The sequence below is a fragment of the Pleurodeles waltl genome, chromosome 5, assembly GCF_031143425.1.
Source record: "Pleurodeles waltl isolate 20211129_DDA chromosome 5, aPleWal1.hap1.20221129, whole genome shotgun sequence".
Taxonomy (NCBI): Eukaryota; Metazoa; Chordata; class Amphibia; order Caudata; family Salamandridae; genus Pleurodeles; species Pleurodeles waltl.
This window is the reverse complement of record NC_090444.1, coordinates 1,492,311,530-1,492,327,400: the sequence shown is the minus strand read 5'-3', so window position 1 is coordinate 1,492,327,400 and position 15,871 is coordinate 1,492,311,530. Positions and strand designations below refer to the sequence as shown.

The 15,871-nt window shown below is 43.1% G+C and overlaps 1 protein-coding gene across 1 annotated transcript in view; it reads right to left on the bottom strand.

The window, feature by feature from the left end:
* HMGCLL1 (3-hydroxy-3-methylglutaryl-CoA lyase like 1) overlaps positions 1–15,871 on the bottom strand; it is a 456,170-nt gene that overhangs the window by 74,036 nt on the left and 366,263 nt on the right. The gene's annotated exons all lie outside the window — the stretch shown is intronic.

Here is a 15,871-nt window from a genome sequence, read left to right as displayed (position 1 = left end):
TATGGGTTACTATTCAATGCAATTCTGATTTGCTTTCAATAGTAAAACCCACCTGACCAGTTTGTGTTGGGTTCTCATTAGATAAGTAATGCAAAGCCGACAAATCATTTATTGGTCTGGGCCCCATTTTGCAAAGTCATTTGCTCTCACAACCCTATTTATGAGGCAGAAACAACTGAATTTAGTGGTGGGAAATATACATTCAAAGACGAGTATTGATTTGAAAGCTTGTGTACATCCACAAACATATGTTTATGTTGCTTACTGTGCTTGTGGGTATTCATAACGTCTCTCTAAACCCTTTCTCATACTGAAAAAGGGTTGAGATCAAGGGGCATATTTATAAGAAGTGATGCATTGCTATGTTGCTTCAGGGATGCATCAAAATATCTTACACTGCACAACGACAGAATCTAGTGAAATGGATGCACCATATCTATGGTATGGTGCATCATTTTACAAGCTACCAAGGTGCGTCAAACATTTTGACACACGCGTGGGAAGGATGCCGTAAAGCATCTCCCCAAAAGCAGTGCATTGCCTTAAGTTGGGTTTACGAGAAACGTAACTTCAGTAATGCGTTGAAAAACAGAGGCAATGCATCTGTTCTAACTGATGAAATTGGCCTATTATGTGGGGACCAAGGTAATGTGGTGAGAAATATTGGAAAACCCACCCTAAGCTAGATTCCATTTGTGCTGGATGTAAAGCATTCAAGTATGAAGTATGGCTATGGGCACAGTCTACTTATATGTCCAAAGATACCTAAGTATGTTTGACATATGAGTGGCACTGTAATGTGAATGGATGCAAGTAAATGTAATGCAAAGTGGCAATTCATGTGTTTCCTACCCTATGTGTGTACTTACCTTTTGTGGTTTGGCGTAGGCTTGGCTGGACTTGGGACCTATTCCTAAATGGATGTGTGTTAAGTGACTTCAGCTGTCAGATTCTTAGTCCACAGCCACTGCCTCACTTCCTACACCTGATTTACCAAATTTGGGCGCATTCCAGGCTTAGCACTATGCATCTAAACGATGCGTCACACGTTGCCAAACTAGTAAATATCACGGCGTCAGTTGTGAGATTTTAAGAAGGAATGCCTACCCTGCATACATTATTAACTGTGGCACAGTTGGTTCCAGCTCAGGTATTTTCCAACGTAGAACCCATTGGATCAAATGTGTCCCTGTGAAAACATGGAAGACTGAGGCCCATATTTATACTTTTTTAGTGCAGCATTTGTGCCGCTTTTTGATGCAAAAGCAGCGCAAACTTACAAAATACAATTGTATTTTGTAAGTTTGCGCCGCCCTTGTATAAAAAAATGACGCAAATGCTGCACTAAAAAGTATAAATATGGGCCTGAATGCGCTGCTGTGGCATCAAAAAGAAGCAAGGGCGGTGCAAGAGCTTTGTATATATGCCCCTTAGTCCTACCAAGCGCAGGCATAAATCATTTTTCAGGATGAGATGTTGGAAGAAGCACCCTAGACTTTGTGGGGGACAGCTTTTTCAAGGGATGGAAATTCTCCAGAGAAAATATTTTCCCTCTGTAGAAAACAGCAGCACGAAGGTGCTGGAATTTTCAAGAGAGATAATTATGCATCACGTACATTTATGCTTGTGAAAATGCATAGGCTTACTCAGAAATTCACTAAACGTTTCCTAAAGAAGACTTGGCAGGCTGGAAATGACAAAGCTTTACAAATGTCATAATTTGCGTTTGAATAATTATATAACATTTCTGAAAAAATAGGCACAATTATGCATAACGACGCAAAATACAAAACCGGCATTTGGTAGTACATTTTAAAACAAATGGATAGAGGGCTAAAAAAAAACAACAGAAGCATCACAAACAGTTACTGCTCATGTTATGACCAGTTGCGTTATCCCATGAACTTTTGCAGCAAATGACACGTAATTAAGCAACGTGACTTAATAGTGTTAGCTTATTACACAAAATGTATGTGGTGTAACAAAATGTCTCCTCGACCTAGTTTACATTATAGCTTAGAAATGTTTTAGGAATGCTAGAATGTGATAAATTTGCACCAAAGTGAAACAATGGGTAATTAGCAGAGATCAACCTGAGAGTATTGATAGTGATACGCAGCTTCTAGCACGACAACATCATTTATGTCAATATGAAAAATTAATACAAATTCAGGGATTTAATTACAATACATGTATGTCTTTTCACTTATTGACACCAATGGCCTTTTGTAGGTTTGCGCCGCTTTTGCGTCAAAAGAAGACGTAACGGCGGTGCTAACTTTTCATAAATCAGGCCTCAACGGTGTAATTCAGGTAATACCACTTTAAAATACAGAGAAATCAAGATTGGTGTCACTAGTTAGTTGATGTCAGTAACCTTTGATATATGGAGGAAACCTCAGAAATAGTATCTCCACAAGTCATTCTTATGTTCATATGAGGAAAGTACTATGAGGCAGATTTACAAAATACTGATGCATAAACACTGATGCGCCAGTTTTCTTGCGTCACCCCTGCCCCACCTATTGACATCATGGGTGCGACTTATTTACAATATTGTGCACTATGTCAGTTGTTAGGACAATAGCGTTAAAACGTCTAATGTTATTGTGGAGCTTAGCTGCACTTGGGTAAAAAATGTTGACGTTAGTGCAGCAAAGTGAAGGGATGCCCATTGATTTCAATGGGTGCATCATTTTAATGTCTGACCTTAGCAGGCATTAAACATGACAGAAAAAATGACACAGTGAAATCTTGTGGATTTCACTGCACCATGTTTTTGGGCCTCCCTGTGCCACAACACCACCTTTGCATACATTACTCCTGGCAAGGGGGGCACCATTTTTAGCATAATTTTTAATGTATGCCTAAGGCAGGAATTAAAATGACATGCCCTTTACTTTCAATGGGCCTCCCTTCACTTTGCAGGATTAGCTCCACAATTTATGATGCTAATCCTGCAAAGTACCACAATAGTGTCATAAATTATGATGCTATTGTCCTAACGTGCTCCATGGTGCGCCACTTTGTAAATATGGCACACACATAGTATCCTTACCAGGGTGCAGAAGGACCCAAAGAAAGTGGCACATCAAAGCTGATGCACCACTTTCTGGTAAATATGGTCCAAAGTACATTGGATACAACAGGAGTTCTTCAGTATATAATGCTTTGCTCATGTGGCAATATGGGCACACAATGCCATGATCATTGTACTCAGAGATGTAGCACTTTGTCACAAATTTACTACTAGGTATTTTTTGTTGTCATGACCAAGATTACAAAGAACAAGTTAAATTATTTTTCAGACTGTACAATTATAAGCACAAACACTTTGGGCCTCATTGACAAGGAGCTGGTGCATCAGTTTCCTTGTGTCGTCTGGTGCCCCCCTAATGGCCCCATGGTAGCACTGTATTTATAATACAGCGCACCATGGCGCTCGTTAGGAAAACTGCATCAAACTTTGTGATGCAGCTGTAGCGCTTTGCTGGACTAGTGTTAAAAATTGTGATGCTAGTCTAGCAAAGCTTAGGGAGGCCCATTGAAAAGAACCTAGGGTCAGTTTAATGCTAGAATGGTGCAGTGAAATCTTGTAGATTTCACAGCACCATTGTTTGGGGTCTCCCTGCAGGGGAATGCCTCACTTGCATACATTATACCTGGTGCAGTTATAAAGTGGTTCAAGGGTTGACAAACTGGTGCAATTGTGACATTACGGCATGGTGTGGGGAACTGTTTTGCACCACCGTAGAGTAAAACAAAATCATGCTACTGCGGCGCAAAGGGTATGTAAATGAGCCCCTTTGTGTCTTACTGGGGTTAAACTTTTCACGTTTTACACCCTTTCCATAACACTGCTCCAGAGAAGCAGCTGGGGTGAACTTTAGAGAGGCTGTCACTGTAGCTGACTGTTCTTTGTTCAGAGTTTGAGAGTTATTGGCGGCAGTGATGGCTGGCTCATATGTACAATGGGGGAAAAAGGGGGGGGGGTACAATAGTAATAAGATTAGAAAAAGTGGCACTTACCTTGCAACGTCTTGTTGTTGTCTCTCCTCTCCTGGCTCCAACTCCCAACGGAACCCAGGAAACTGCTCTAGCCAATCCTGGTGCAGATTTCATGCTAGTAATCACCATGAAAGCAGTGTTAGGATTGGTGATGAAAGGGCTTTCTTAGTGCTCACAAGAGCAGAAGAGGCCTGTGTTTTCGCCAACCCTTCTGTCTTCAGACAGCTGGTTTAGAGATGTTTAACGTGTGCATGTCAGGCTGTCCATCATAAGACAGCTGGCCAAAGTGACATGGGCACTTTAAACAAGTGCACATTTCCCTGCTGCCACTTGGCAGCAATTGCCCCCCCCCCTTCCTGACACTCAGTTCAGGACAGGATGCTAAAGAATAAAAAGGTAATAAAAAAAAGTTTATTTCCATATTATTTTTCAGTTCTGAGGCATTTTATTTAGTGGGGAGATGCTTCTCCACTCTCGTGGACAGGCCGCCCCTGATTGACGGCCACCAAGGTGCCAATAGGATCTGTAGGTGGCTTGTTGGCACTTTAAACATTCATATTTTGGTCTAATCAATACACCCTGCTTATATTCAGCTATTGGCATGAGTAAAATAGCTAAAATCATAAAGAGTGCATGTTGGGTAGGTTGGGTATAGCACAGAAGGGGGGGCTTTGCTGTCATGTTTGCAGCACCATGTGGAATCCTGTATGTTGTGGGAATGGTACCCATAACGATAAAGAGGAGGGCACATTCTGAATAGAGGTCCCTAATCTCAGAAAGGGTAACAAAAAATAACTTTCCATAGACACCGTCAAGTTGCTAGAACTGCAGTTATTAAAAGCTCACCCTTTTCATGTAGAAGAATGCTTATAGATGGAAAAATATTAAAAACCCACTATTAGATAAATATTATTTTGTTCATGAATGGACTACTCAGGAGTTCTGTTGTTTGAGATTGTTTTGCCTCCCCAACCTTTCGAAAGGGCTGCCATGGCAAAAGGAAGCTTCTTAAATTTAGAGTTATTAGAATAGTAGACACAGGGGGCTATTCACAAAAGGATTTCCTTTTAGTAGCCGTGACCTACTCTTGGAATACTCCTGGCTTACTACTGAATTCCTGTTTACAGCTTTACTCCTAGAAATTACAAGTACGCCAGGAGTACTCAAAAGTGTAAATCACATCAAATTCTTTGCATATAAAGTCCATAGTATTTATAAAAGAATTAAGGGGGGCATTTCCCACAAGTCACGCATTGCAGAAATTCACCTTATTTTGCTGTGCTGCATGACAGGGAAAGGGCAGAACACTGTATCTAGCATTGTACAACACATTCATGTCCTTTTTGTACAATGTGTTGTCTAGCACCAATTCAGGCACTCTTGCACCTTGGTGCTTGCATTGTCAGCAGGATTGTTTTTGTGCAGAAAGGGGCACCTTCCAGCACAAAAACAATACCCTGATGCAGTTTCCTCTTTCTATGTGTGCCACAGAACGAAGCACACATAGAAAGAGGAAAAAATTAGGATAAATGGACATATTTCTCCTTGTTATGCCTCACTTTGGGTATGGCTCATTCCCCGGTCTACCACTTATGGTAAACCTGGGAATGTGTCAAAATCCATAGGTGTTGCATGAAAACACCCATGGAACGCCTCCATGGGGTAGAGTAACACAATGCAGCTATTTGTGCTGTGTTGCATTGCTCTAGGTTTATTAAGCCACTCAGGGTCACACAAGGTGGCTTTGCATGGCTTGATAAATCACATTTTGAGGGTTGTGTCGCTTTTGCATTGTGTAGTGCAAAGGTGATGCAACTGTTTGATACATTTACCCCTAAATATACAATTCTAAAGTCATACTGCCTTTCAATAGCAAAGAGATGCTTTTGAATAACATAGCCCTGGAGTTGGTATGAAACAGCTCATTGGCTATCCCCATGCAAACAGATGACCAGACAATTTTATAAGAAGTCCCACAAAAGAGTGAAGAAGAACAACATAGGAGTGGATAGAGATGTGTAAGAGAACAAGAACTCAGTACTGATTGATCACTCCAAAGATATGCAGTCAGTATTGCAGTTCTTAAAGTTCTCATGTCTCGCATAAGACAATTTAGGGCAAAATTCAAATCAGTCAATTTTTTTAAAGAAATGATATAGAAAACGCAAGACTTCAGACATGGTCTGAAGTTGTGTATAAAAAAAAGTGGCAAAAAGGGTCAACTAAAAATATAATACTACAAGCTTGAATCTATTACACACATGAAATGGCACAATAAACACAGTGGATATCTAACCAACTTACACAAAGTTCCACTTATTTTTCTGGTCTTGAAATGAGTCTAAGTGATCAGACTACCTGTAAGCATGGATGTCAATTCACCAAAATGCCAGGGGTAGCGGAAGTGACATCACACTCCTTTTACCACCAGCTTTATTCACACAGATACTTACACATACATACACATTCACTCTAACACAAACCCTCTCTTTTGCGTAAACCCACACTCACCCCCAAGCACACATGCAGCATACATTCAAAAGCATTTTTTTTTTATTTACCTCAGCTGCCAGGGAAGGTCATATTCAAAGCCAGAGGAGGTGTGAGCTGCAGAGTTTCTGAAATCAGACTGGCATGTAATGTTTAAATTCATTATATGACAAGCAGGGTGCATGCGGGGGCTAAGAGTGAGTGGAAAGTGAGAGGAATGTCAATTGGTAGGTGTACTAGGAGATGGAAAATACATTAGGGCATATTTACAAGCCCCTAGCGCCACCGGAGTGCCACTTTTTGTGATTCAAAGGTGGCACTGTGCACTGCTTTATAGTTACGAGTCGGCGCTAATACACCTTTTTTGCCTTAATGCTGCCTTGCAAATATGGGCCCCTCTGACCCACGTTTCTGCGGCAGAGCTGCATGCAATGGGTGTTGCTGTGGTTGTTTCACCACAACATCCATTGCTTTTGACCCTGCCCCAGATTTACAAGAATATGTAAATCTGTGATAGCGCCAAAAACTAGCATGGTGCAACAAGGAGAAATACTTTTATTTCTCCTCATTTTTGCTTTTTCCATAGATGCTGCATTCTGCAGCACACATAGAAAGAGTAAAAGGCCATGCATGATTGCTTATGTGAAGGAAGGTGTTCCTTCCTGCACTTAAACAATCATTCATTAATTACGATTTGTAACTTCGGTGTGTGTTGCATTCCTGTACATAATCAATCATTCCCTTCATCGCAAACACCCTTGCACTTTAATGCAAGGATGCCTACATTGGTGCTGGCAGCTAACTTTAGCGCCAGCACTAGGGGAAAAACAGTGGCGTGCCGTATTTTTGCAAATATGGTGCTTCCCTGCGTTTCAGAACTGACTCAGCGCGGCGCTGTCAATTTTGGTGCAGCGCTGCCCCAGTTCCTTGTAAATTTGGCCCATTGTTTTGTAAAATCACCAATATTTTTGGTGACTTTGAAAACTGAGAGGGAGAGAGTGTGTGTGCGTTTTTGTCTGAATGTATGTAAACATTCCTGGTGAAATCCGGCAGGCATCTCAACATTTCCGACTGAAAGCAACTTATTATCATAAAATTCATTTATTCGGAGGGTATAGCACCCTCCCCAGGAACCTACGCCCCTGATTCAAGCTAATTGTGCTCGATTTTTATCACACTAATACTTAATAATGAAACATTTTTCACTATTCGTGCAATAAAAAAAAAAAATTGATAGAAAACAAAGAGAATGGAGTCCAAACCGTCCATAAGGACAAGCTGCTACTGTGTTCATGGCACTGATTTTACAACCTCTGAGGGCAGGGGTCTCAAAGGCAGTGCCAGAGGTTGCAAGGGACAAGCCGGGGTCGTAGTTGCCACACCTGGCGACCCCTAAATAACATCCATGCCTGTAGTTTGTCCAAACACGATTATTGGGCAGCACTACTATATCATTCAACATATGCGCATACTCTATTATACAAATATTCACAGTTATAAGAATGTACACCATCCATACACTATGTGGTAAAGTAATCCCAGGAACTCGCTAATAAACGTTAATATGTATTCTTCGTAATATTCCATTGAAAAGATGAGGCATGTATTTACCGCTAGATGGCGGTATCTGTTCAGATAATTGTATAAGCAGCTCCTCCAAAGTAGTCTATAGTGCAAGTGAGCTAAGAGTCATATGTGTTTTACTTAATAAGCGTGTGAAGAGTCTCTATCAGTTTAATTGGTTGAATATAGAAACAAGTAGGCGTTTGATATAATTAAAGTAGTTATAGTGTTTACGTTGTTTTAAAATGGTTTAAAGTCAATGCAAAAACGGGAAAATTCATTTTGGGGAATTAAGCACTATAGTGAGGGAGAGTGAGTTCGGCATAGGTGTTATTTCACTGCAGATTAGACCAACCTCTCTCCTTACTCTGGCCACACTATTGGGCGGTCAGTCTCAAACTCAAAGGCAAAATGAGAAGAGGTAAAAGCAAATACGTTATTTTTCTACAGATGTAGATGACCCCCTCTTCGGGTCACCAAAACTGCCCCCACCCTTGCATTTCCGCTCTGAACTGGGAAGGGTTTGAGAAGTGCCCAAAGTTGGAGGGAAGCATTGGCGTTACGCGAAATTATTACTTCTTAACGCTAACGCTGTTTAGCATCAAAAAGTATACCGCTGGCTAGCGCCATCCTAGGATGCCGGCTGGGCATCATATTTATGGTATGACGGTATCGAGCAGTAAGGCCCGGCTAGCGTCAATAAAAAGGACTCTAGCCGGGTGGGGGAGTTGTAGGGGGAACAGGGGGTTTAACGTAAAAGGATGACGCTAGTATGGGCAGAGGCATAAGAAATGCCTCTAACCAGACTTGCGCCATTTTTTAACGTGAACACCCCATGAACATGACTCCTGTCTTAGATAAGACAGGAGTCATGCCCACCACCCCAACAGCCATGCCCAAGGGACATAGGTCCCCAGGGCATGGCCATTGAGCACAGTGCCATGTAGGGGGGCCCAAGTAAGGCCCCCCCCCATGGCACTACAAAAAAATAAGAAAAAATACTTACCTATACGTACCTGGGATCGGGTCCCCCATCCTCTGCTGTCCCTCTGGTGTGTCTCAGTGGCTAGGGAAGGGCACCTGTGGTCTCTTTCCATGGTCTCTGATCATGGAAAAAGGCCCACAGGTCCCCTCTAATGCCTGCCCTGATCCGGGATTTAAATAATGAGGCTAATCAGGCTTAGCACTATTATTAAAGGCCCCCATCCACCCTTGCTTGATCTTAGCACGGGGGATAAAGATGGCACAATTTGTTGCAGAGGAACGCCAACCTTGCATCTCATTGACACAAGGCAGTTTTCCACAGGCAAAAAATGACTTTAACTCCAATATTTTGGCGCTAGACTTGTCTAGTGCCAAAATATAAATATGGAGGTAAGTTTGTGCTGAATTAGTGTGAAAAAAATGACGCTAATTCAGCTCAAACAGAGTATATATATGCCCCCTAGTCTCCCATATAACACAGATATTTAATGCCCTGGGTTTACATTGAAGGGTTGGGTGGAGGGCTGATAAGGCTGGGGGCCTTCTGCACCGTAGGGTGTGCAGGGACTTGGGTACTCTTCTGGAGCTCAAAACATGTATTCACAACTCAAGAGCAGCAGTACAAGGCCAACTAAAAAATCTGCATATCCCAAGAATATTCTGGTTCCTTCCCACATGCCACCCTTTGTTTTAAAGTTAAAAGCCTCCGAGACCTAAATACTTGGGACCCCATTAACTACGTTTTGGCACAGGGCAGTGCTGCAAGCCTTTTTGTGGCACTGACCTGAGTCAAAACAAAAGGGCATGAATGCAGTTTTCCTAACGAGCGCCATGGTGCGCTGTATTATAAATACAGTGCTACCATGGGGCCATTAGGGGGGCATATTAGATACAGCGCATTCCCATCCTTGTCCCCTGCGCTGCTGCACAAATTTCTGCCGAGTGCCAACGTAGGCAATGGTGGAAAGGTGCCTGCGTTGCAGGGATGATTGATTAAGTGAGGAAAGGGACACATTTCTGCATATAAACAATCATGAACAGTATTTTCCTCTTTCTATGTGTGCTTAGAATACTGCACACATAGAAGGAAAACAAGAAGAAATAATGTTAATTCTCCCAGTTACGCCACTGTAACACCACCCCTGAAGTGGCATAGGAATCTGACACATTCCCAGACTTTTAAATCTGAGAATGTGCCAGATTCCTTCGGATTCCATGGGTTTTTGCATGGGAACACCTACAGCAACACCCATTGAACACCCCTTTCGTTCAGTGTTATGCATGGAAGGCGACCATATTTGCAAGGTCATGAAATGCCACACAAGGAGGCTTTGTGTTGTCTTGTAACTATGAACCAGCACACTACGCCACCGGAGATGTGTACAAAAAAAGGGTGAGTGTCGGATTCTCAGACCCTGCACAAATAAATGGTGTGTCATTTCTTTCCACGCTGCTATGGGGTTTGCATTATTTTTTGGCACACAGTCTTGGTTCCGCACTGCGATGCAGGGATCTTTTTGATGCCCAGGTATAATGCGGGTAAATCCTGGGCACGCTGGAAAAAGTCACAGGTGTTGTGTTGACCCAATCTGGCGATGCATTGAATTTTGTGTCACACGACAGGCCCTGCGTCGAGTTTCCACTCTGGGAATCAGCTGTGTCATTCTGGTTCACCTATGCATCAATCCGGTAGGGCTGTGCATTGAATTTTCTGTTGCAAGGCAGGTGCTGCTTCGAATCTGCGGGCTGCGTCGCTCCGGTTCAGCTGTGTAACAATTTCTAAGTCACAATACGGCTGTGCGTCATTTCCAGCAGGCTGTGTGTTGATTTTCAGCGCACAAGGAGTTTCCTGAAGAGATTAAAGCCCATATTAATACTTTTTTAGCGCCGCAGTTGTGCAGCTTTTTGACACAAAAATGGCGCAAACTTGCAAAATACAATTGTATTTTGCAAGTTTGCGCCGCTTTTGCGCCAAAAAAAGACGCAAATGCGGTGCTAAAAAAGTATAAATATGGGCCTAAGTCTTTTGGTCCTGAGACTTCAGAAAACAGGAGGCAAGCTCATTCCAAGCCCTTGGAGAGCACTGCTCAGCAAAGTCAGAGGGCATCAGGCAACAGCAGGGCAGCAGTCCTTCTCAGCAAAGTAGTCCAGGTGAGTCTTTTGGCCAGCCAGCCAGTTCCTCATGATAGTTTGCAGGTTCAGGTCCAGAAGTGTTTGGTTTGGTGGGGTCAGAGACCCAGTTAATATACCCAAAAATACCTTTGAACAGGGGGAGAACTCAAAGAGTGGTTTTGAAGTGCACAAGTTCCCCTTTCAGTACTGTTCTGTCTGCCAGGGTCCCAATACATGGTGTGGCAGTCCATTGTGTGGGGACAGGACACTACCCTTTGCAATGTAAGTATCAGGCCCTCCAGCCTTCTAGCCCAGGGAGACCAATTCAGTATGAAGATAAGTCAGGTGTGACTGAGTGTCCTGTGTTTGTGGTTGTCTGGGTCAAATTCACAAGGAGCTATCAACCAGCCCAGCCTAGACATTGACTGGAGACACGCTGTAAGGCACAGATGGATTTTAAGAACAGAGAAATGCTCATTTTCTAAAAGGGGCATTTCTAAAATAGTAATATAAAATCTAACCTCACCAATAAGCAGGGTTTTCTATTACCATTCTAGCCATACTAAATATGACCTGTTACCCTTTCTGATCAGAATCTACCATTCAAACAGTATATGAGTGTAGTCCTAATGCTATCCTATGAAAGGAGCAAGCCTCACTGTAGTAGAAAACAAATTTAGGAGTTTTCCACTACCAGGTCATACAAAACACACATGTACATGTCCTGCCTTTAGCATACCTAGCACCGTGCCCTAGGGCCTACCTTAGGGATGACATATGTGGAAAAGGGTGAGTTTAGGGCTTGGCAAGTACTTTTAAATGCCAAGTCAAAGTGGCAGTGAAACAGCACACACAGACCTTGCAATGGGAGGCCTGAGACATGGTTAAGGGGTTACATATGTGGGTGGCACAACCGGTGCTGCAGGCCCACTAGTAGAATTTAGGCCCATATTTATACTTTTTGACGCAAAACTGCGCCAACGCATTTTTTAACGACGCCCATCCCCCATTGAAATGACTCCTGTCTTAGCAAAGACAGGAGTCATGCCCCCTTGCCCAATGGCCATGCCCAGGGGACTTCTGTCCCCTGGGCATGGTCATTGGGCATAGTGGCATGTAGGGGGGCACAAATCAGGCCCCCCTATGCCACAAAAAAAAATAAAAAAAAATACTTACCTGGACTTACCTTAATGTCCCTGGGGTGGGTCCCTCCATCCTTGGGTGTCCTCCTGGGGTGGGCAAGGGTGGCAGGGGGTGTCCCTGGGGGCAGGGGAGGGCACCTCTGGGCTCATTCTGAGCCCACAGGTCCCTTAACGCCTGCCCTGACCCAGGCGCTAAAATCCGGCGCAAATGCAGGTTTTTTAGACCCGCCCACTCCCGGGCGTCATTTTTGCCCGGGAGTATAAATACGACGCATATGCATCGCAGTCATTTTTTAAGACGGGAACGCCTACCTTGCATACCATTAACGCAAGGAAGGTGTTCACGCAAAAAAATGACGCTAACTCCATGAACTTTGGCGCTAGACGCGTCTAACGCCAAAGTATAAATATGGAGTTAGTTTTGCGTCGAATTTGCGTCGAAAAAAACGACGCAAGTTCGGCACAAACGGAGTATAAATATGCCCCTTAATTTACAGGCCCTGGGCACATGTAGTGCACTTTACTAGAGACAAGCGAATCAAATATGCCAATGGGGAATGAACCAATGTTACCATGTTTAAGGGAGAGAGCACATCTACTTTAGCACTGGTTAGCAGTGGTAAAGTGCGCAGAGTCTGAAAACCAGCAAAAACAGTGTCAGAAATGTGGAGGGAGGCAGGCAAAAAGTTGGGGGATAACAGCCTTCATAAATGTTCATGTCACACAACTGCAGTTTATACCCTGGGCTTCTATGCATTCATGTATTCAGAATGTTTTTGCAAGAGGCCTACAATCCAAAAGTGTGGAAAGTCAATCTTCTTTGGAAGAGCAACCACATTGTTAAATCCCAGAGTCCTGCAGCTTTTGCTGCACAGTGCCTCTCATACAATGCCCTCATATTTAGGAACAGAATATCTACTGTAGTTGTTGAGACATTGGCACAGAGCTCACAATGGTTGGCTATCCTTACCTGTCCTGCACTGCTTTAGCAGTACTGAAACATTTGTAGAGCTCTCACAGTGCACTTCTATCCTGACACAGTTGTATCAAATCAATAGATCCTTACTGCAGCTTTATCCTTAATTGCTTTACGCCACAGTCCCAGTGATGAGATATCAGGAGATCCCAGACTCACCCGGGCCTGCCTCGAATCATGCTGTAACTCAGGGCACTGATTCAATAATCAAACTCATGCAACGTAGCTCTATAGTGGCTGGAAGCGTGGATCATATGACACACTTAAGATTCATACAGAGCACACAAATGCCGCTCTGATTTAATTTGCACCCTGCTCTGGTAGCTTAGTACTAAAGGGCTTTAAAAATCATATCAATGCAGGCCTTTGATTATCAGCAAAGAAAGTAATGATAGATGACAAAGGCTGCCACGATACATCCCAATTCTCTCTGGTTATGCAGTGGTACCCCGCAGTTAAATATCCACAGAGCTCTCACAAGAATCCTCTCTCAAATGTATCTCACTTATTTCCTCTCTCAAATGTATCCTCCTTCTCCTGTCCTCTCTCACATCCATGCACCACTGTCTCCCTCCTGAGACATCCAGATAGACCCATCTGATAGCGTGTCATGCACTGTAATCCAGTTAGTGAGACAGCTACAGATATCTCACAATCCAGCTCTTTCCTCTGTGTATCATGCACTCATTCCATGAGTTGAAGATTCAATGAAACTCTCAGGGTGCACCTCTAATCTTACCTGTAGGGTAGATTGTGTACCAGCACAAGGGGAACATTCAGATTTTTTGAATGTGCGTCTGCAGTTCTATCCTTACTTGTGCTCTGGAGTTGTTCCCATTATAAGACAAACTAAAGATGACTCCCAGTTCACCTATATGCTGACCTGTAAACTGCCCTTCTCATAGCACAGAGACAGTGGAAGCGGTCTCGTAGCACTTTTCTCTGGACTTACATTCTGCTCTTTTTCCCAGCACTGATACCTTTAATGTGACTTTACGATACAACCAAATCGTGTCCTCTAGAGTGCACTTTAAGCCAATATTGAGACAAACATTCAAAGTATTTGTATCCAAGTGACGATTCTGCCCTGTTAATCCCATATGGGTTAACTCGAAAACCCTAACACTACATACACCACTAAGCTGAATTACAGGATGCACTAGTGTCCCAAGGCCCAATCCATAAATAATTGTTTAGACACTTAAACATAACTTAGGTGGCAAAAAGATATTTCTAATTTGAATCACCACCTCTAGATTGGCAGAATCAGGACAAGAGTAATTTTAAAATCATAAACTGAATTTACAGTAGGAGATAATCTTCCAGTAAAGCAGACTTTCCATCTTCATGAATGTACACTTAGCAGTGGAAAAAGGTCCCTAGCAGAATTCATCAACATTTCATGAAGCCGAAAATGTACAGTTTTGTTTACAAACTCAAATCTTTGGCATGTTTAATTGTGTGAGAAATTAGGTTGTTGGTTGGGGAGGGGGACAAGGACTTCTCAATTAACTGCCACATTTCCTTTCAGGGTGAACCAGAAATGTTCTTCAATTAACCTGTGCTTAAACCTCTGGTTGCTTGGCACAAAAGCAGTCAGGCTGAACGTAGAGGCAATGTGTAAAGAATTTATGCACCACACAAAAAGCAATACAATGAAACCAAAACACAATTCAAGAAAACTCTCACACTGATTTGAAAAAGAATGGAGTACATTTTTAATAACTTTCTTGACATCAAAACAGCAAAAATACAATCAGTAGAACTGGACATACACAGTTTCTAAGTTTTATGTTAAGTATAATGCCTTAAAGCACAAAGCACCACTTGAGGTTATCTGGTTGTGTGAGACCAAGTGAAAGTTCATGTCAACAGCAATATTTGTAGGCTACATACATAGGCCAGGTTAGTCTCAATTAAAAAGTTACCTTTTAAAGTCCAGCACAAATAGTTCTGCCTGAGGTGGAAAAGGCCTTGAGGAGCAGGGAGAGCATCTTGGATAGTAGTTGCTGTTGCACAAAGAGCAGACCTGGAATCACAGATGGTCTTTGCTGTAGTATGAATATCCTATTGGGTGTTGCAGATGGTCATTGCTGGACATCTACATTGGTGGTCAGTGCAGACTGTCAACGCCGTAGCCTTAAGCTCAGATTTGAGTTTCTGATTGATGCTGCAGCTGCAGCGCTGTAGAGCAAAGAGTTGGGTACACCAGAGCTTTGTACGAACTTGGCTTGGCACGAACAGGCTCGTACAGGTCCAGTGATGCAGGTCAACCAGGCTGTTGCAGGGAGGCCTCTAGAGCTTATTGTGTCCCTGAAACTCAGAACAGGAGGCCAGCTACCTAGCCTTGGAGTCACTCAGGTAGCCTGGGGTGAAGCATGCAGGTCCAGTCTTCCTTTTATGACATTAGGCCAGGCATCAAGCAGCAGGGCAGTCCTCTGGCAGCACAGAGTTTTTGCTGTAGTCTGGTGTCTTCCACCTACAGAAGTGTCTTGATATTCCTGCCTTCCTGCCCTGGTTCCCGTTTGTCTGCAGATACAATAGGCTAATCTAGAGTCCTTTGTGTGTGAGCTGAGGCAGTGCCTTTGGAGCGCAA